The sequence below is a fragment of the Cicer arietinum genome, chromosome 5 (genome assembly GCF_000331145.2).
Source record: "Cicer arietinum cultivar CDC Frontier isolate Library 1 chromosome 5, Cicar.CDCFrontier_v2.0, whole genome shotgun sequence".
NCBI classification, from domain to species: domain Eukaryota; kingdom Viridiplantae; phylum Streptophyta; class Magnoliopsida; order Fabales; family Fabaceae; genus Cicer; species Cicer arietinum.
This window is the reverse complement of record NC_021164.2, coordinates 38,897,806-38,903,805: the sequence shown is the minus strand read 5'-3', so window position 1 is coordinate 38,903,805 and position 6,000 is coordinate 38,897,806.

Sequence of the window (6,000 nt, the reverse complement as noted above, 5' to 3'; positions counted from 1 at the left end):
AAGATCAATCTTAGAGAAATAACCCGAGCCATGTAACTCATCTAACAATTCATCTACCACAGGGATAGGATACTTATCTTGAATTGTAACCTTGTTAAGTGCACGGTAATCTACACACATGCGCCAAGATTGATCATTCTTCTTGACCAAAATAACGGGGCTAGAGAAAGCACTAGTGCTGTTTCGAATCACCCCCCGCTGCATAAGGATCTGAATCTGTTTTTCAATTTCATCTTTGTGTAAATGAGGATATTTGTAAGGCCTCACACTTACCGGACCAGCACCCTGCAGAAGTTCAATGGAATGGCTAATGTTTCTTGTAGGAGGAAGACCCTGGATTTCTTTAAATACAATAGCAAACTGATCTAACAACTTTTGCAACTCCTTAGTCTGTTGATCTGAGACACGAGACACTTGTGAACCTACCACCTCCATCAAGGTAGGCCATTCGCAGTCTGTTATCAGCCGGGAAGAAGTGATGATGCTTTGGAAAGTAGCCATCTTCTCATCTAAGGCTTGGCCAAGGAGTTTCACCATACTGCCCTTATGGTTGAACACCATAGACATTTCTTTCCAATCCATGGTCACCTTCCCCAACGTTTCCAGCCAAACAACTCCTAAAATCAGATCCACACCCCTAACTCCAACACATAAGCATCAAAACAAATCTGCACCGTTCCCACATCCATCCGAATTCCCTTACACCTACCCATAGTTAGGACACGATGACCATCTCCTAACTTGACGCCCAAGGGAGTAGAAGGTACCATAGGCAGCCCTAGAGCTTCAACCACCTTAGGAGATATGAAATTATGCGTGGCTCCACTGTCAATAAGAACCAAAATAGGCGCACCTTGCAAATAGCCCTCTATTTTCATTGTTCGAACATTGTTTGGAGTGGTGGATACACCGAAAACTCCCATCCCTTTACATTCTAACTCCTCTTGTGCAATCTCTTCTTCCGACTTGGCCTCCAGCACCACAATCTCTCCTTCATCGTTGACCACTTCATCGTCCCCCAAGATAATCAATCGTAATTGCTTCGTTGCGCATTGATGGAGGGGATCCCATCGTTGATTGCAACGAAAACAGAGTCCCTTCGCGCAACGCTCATTAACCTATGCGCTTGGTAAATGGCAAACGCCGCGTGAGTGACGGCGTGAAACGTCACCAGAGTTAAGACGTGAAGGAGGAGTAGAATTGGGAGGGTGTGTTGACCCGTTTTGAGATCCAGGACCCAGCCCGGTACGCATTTTACCCACATTGTTACTAGTCTGGTTAGGGTTTGCAAATCTGTTCCCTTCCCCTTCGCGATTGGCCCAATTAGGTTTTTGAAATCGGGCCCAAGAACCTTGACCCGGTTTGTAGCGAGATCCAGATTCAGATCCCTGCCCCGAAACAGCAGCAAATTCACTCTCAACATCACGAGCCACTTGCATCGCTAAGTAACGATTACGAGGCCTGAAGGTACGCACACGAGAACGAATGTCATGACGTAAACCACCAATGAAATAACCCAGAAACTGTTGTTCGGGTACACGGCCACACTGTGAAGAATACAATTCGAATTCAGCAATGTAATCCTCAACAGATCCAGATTGTTTTAATTCCTTTAATTCTTCAAAGGGGTTCTCCAAACGACCACCACCAAAACGAACGATCAACGCCTCCGTCAAACTCTCCCAAGACAGATCATCCGTAGAATCGTGCCATAAATTGAACCAATGAATCGTAGGACCTTCCATACTAAGCTTCGTCAATTGAATTCTCACGTCTGCCGAAATGCGTTGTACGTCGAAATACGTTTCTGCTGGAGTGATCCAAGCCACTGGATCATCACCGATAAATGCCGACAATTCCACCTTTTTCGCAGCTAAACGGAACTCATCTAACGACGAGGGAACCACTGTAATATTGTCTTGAACCGCCGTCAAAGCCCTCTGAATTTCAGAACCAATGAAGTCACGTAACGACTCAATGCTGTCCTCCACACGTCCCAAACACTCCTCCACGCCGGTAATTCTTGCGTCCATTCTGGTTTGCATGAACGTAGCAGGCTGGACCAATTGATAGAGCAGAGATAAGATAGAATTAGATGAAAAGAATTATTGTATTAATTGATAAGAAAACAGAAAATTATTCCAGAGCTAATGCTCCTCAGTTAGAGAAAACAATTCTCTTACTGCCCAACCTATAAGGTGTAACTGAAAAATGAAAAAACCATCCAGCTATCTCTGCACACACTCCCCTTTATTAGTGGAATATTAATTCCTATTTATTAGTGGAATATTAACTCCCTATGCCAGCTAGGCAATCATTATTTTTCTGCATCCCCTTTCTTATTCTTTCTCACATATACTTGTCGTTGCTTAGGCCCCACCTCATCTCTATTTACTAAGAGATCTCCCTCATCACTTGTGGGGCCCAGCCCATTCCTATCACAATTCGCTACATTTTCCTTTCTCTGTCATGATAACAATCGCCATTTTCTATCCTCTATCGTTCCTTTTCACGCTATATGCTTCCTTTATCTCGCTGTTCTTGGTCATTCCATGGCCTCTCAAGAAGATCCTTCACAACGATCTTTTCATTGTCGGTTACTCCGTTACAAACTCAGATACCTGGTGTGGCCTTGAATCAAAGCATCACTTCATTTGGTCATATGCTCTCTATCAAGCTCCAAATAAATAACTTATTGTTGTGGAATCAACAAGTCCAAGGCATCATCACTTTTCACAAGAGGCATCAATTTGTGGTAAATCCTCAAATCCCAACAAAATATCGATCGGAAGTTGATCAACTCGCTGATGTCTTATTTGAAGAATGTCAATTGTGGCTCATATATGACCAATTGTTGTTCCCTCGATATTATCCATATTTTTTGAAGCTGTGTTGCCTAGGGTTTTATCTTGCAAACATTTGTTCGAAATTTGGGATAAAATTCTTGAAAGTTCCCTTGATGCTAAGGGGCCTTTACTGCTTCAAGTGGCTTGAAGCGATGCAACAGGAATATAATGTTTTGCTAGAAAATCACACATTGGTATATGTTCGACCTAATTACTTCTTGTGGTGGTATGTTACTAACTCAAACTAAATATATGAAGGACTTGTTGATTCGAACCAAGATGGTTGATGCAAATGGTGTTCCTACCCCTATGCTTAGTCAATACAAACTCAGAAAGCATGATTCATAGACATTATATTTGTCACTTATTTGTACTTTTACCACTACTAGACTTAGAGAAAAGGATTTAACTAACAAAATATAAAAAAAAATTAGTAAAATCAACAAGGTTTTTTTAGTAAGAATTTGTTTTTTAGGAAGGTATGAACAATTGAAAAAAATGATTGATTTACATCTTCGAATCAATTTATTTTGAGTTTTCACAATATTTTTTGTGAAAGAGTTTTTGAAATATGAAATTATATAGAGAAATGAAGATAAATAATTCATGATTAATAATTGAAGTGTGTCACAACTCACAAATTTAAATGAGAATATGTTGACCTTTTTTGTTTTTATAAAAGAGAATATATCAAACTTAAAATATTAATACATACAACAAACTTATAAGCACATATCATTATAGTTATTTTGATATACATAAAAGGATATTTCAATACTATCATATATCAATTTTAATATATAATTTTGTCAAAAAAATATTAATTTTCAATACATAAATCATACATTTTTTAAATAAACATTTTAATAGTGCAAAGTATAAGTGTCTTTGCCTGTTTCGAGGTCATATATATCCTATGAATTCACTTGACATCTCAATCTTGATTGCGTGATTGAAAATCGTTCGTTCTTTTAACGATATTTCACCATATATTTGTGGCTTCGCTCTTTTATTTTAATGTAGGTATTTTATTCTTTTGATCTTTATTGAAAAAATAATTTTGGCTTACCGTATCATACTTTAAATTATCATATTCTCTGCTTAGTTTTATTGGATTCTAACATCCTATAATAATAAAAAGAAAACCAATGTCACCTTGTGTTCTATTATCTATTTTTTTTTTTTAAATTAGGTTTTACTTGTATATGGGTCAAACTCATAAAACACATTTTACTCCTTTCTTTTATATTTTTTAAATAAAACCAACAATTATCAAAACTACTTTTTTTAATACAATTTCATTACTAATATATCAAAACTAATATTAATAAAAAGTAATTAAAGTAATTACTATTTTAAATCACATGAATAACAAAAAATCTCATATTCACAATATTAACTACAATTATTACTATAATATTTTACAAAATAATCACATAAAAATACTATCATCTTTATAGAATAGTCAAAATAATAAAATAAATAAATATAATATTAATAATTTATATTTATTACTATAACACAATAAATACGAATAAAACCATCATATCATAGAAAATATATAAAAATAAAGAAATTAATCACAATATTACTAATATCTTAAGATAATTATTTATAAAACAAATAATTAAAATAGAAAATAGTCTAAAATAATTAAAATATAATTATGTACACATTTATCATGTAGTCAAACGCACACGAAAATATCACCATAAATATCTAATCAAAATCTACCTTTAAACTTACTCAAAATCTTATCATCTCAAACACTTTTGTTAAAATACCGTTATATTTTTGAAAAGTAAATTAAACAACTAAACATAATATTTATAATTTATATTACTCATTAAATCAAATATATATATATACGATTATTAAATCATAAGAAACACACACATATAAGGAGAAGTAATTATAAAATTAAACAACATATATTCTAAAATAATTTTAACACCAAATTAATTTCTTTAAAATCCTATTTAATTAATAAAATAGTTGATTATAAAATTTGGGTTGTTATAGGGCGCGTTTGGACATAATCAAGATGTGAAAATATTGTGGAAATGCGCCTCGAGCGCAGGCTTCGCGCTTCAAGCGCATGTCATTTTTTGTCTGGCGTTTAGTGAATTTATCTCCTCTTTTGAGTCCGAATTTGGTTTTGATATCTTCATGAAAGATATATCTAGGGATCATAGCTTTTATTTTCACTTGGTTTGACTACAATTGGACCTCTAAAACTCCAGATATGACTGAAATGCTCCACAAAGGTCACATTGATTTCACAATAAAATTCAACACTACACTAAAACAAAGAAACGATGCAAAACTACGAAAAAATTCGCTACTTAATCAAGGAAATATGAACATAAAATCGAAGGACTAGAATCAACAAAATATATGAAATAACTGCTTAAATTAACTCATGATTGAAGATAAATAAGACTAAAAACAATGAAAATATGCATATGATGAAGAATCATAATTTAGAGTTATACACTTCTTCTTCAAGAAATCCATTCAAAAATGCATATTTGACATCAAGTTGGCACATCAGCCAACCTCTAGCACAAACCAGTGCTATTACTTCTTCAACATTGATTTCTTCTATCATTGCTTTCTTCCAGGGTCATCTCTTCATAGCTTCTTCAGCATTCAAAGGTTTTGTATTTGCAAATAAAGCAAAGTGAACTAGATCTCCACTTTTGTCAATTTTATTGTCATTATATACTTCAAACTCTTTTAAATGTGTTGGCGACTACCTTGCTCTCTGAGATTTGCTTGATTATATCTTTTCTTCAATTGTGTCTCCATTAGCCTCATGATCATTTTGCATTGGTAAAGGAATTTGTGTAGGCTGGATGGTGTTGCCAGTCTTCTGTTCTTAGTGTTGGCTGGTGTTGCTTGTGTCTTGTCTCCAGTCCCAGAGTTGGCTGGTGTTGTTGGCTATCTACTTCTAGTCCCAATTTTCTTGCTAAATTATTTCCACATCTTTGTTGACTACAACTTTTCTTTTAGTAGGATCTTAGAGCTTATATGCACCATTTGGATGATACCCAACTAGTATCATGCCTTCACTTTTGTCTTGCAATTTCCTTTTCTTCTGATCTAGCACATGCTTGAAGCATAAAACACCAAATGATCTCAAGTGCCCTAC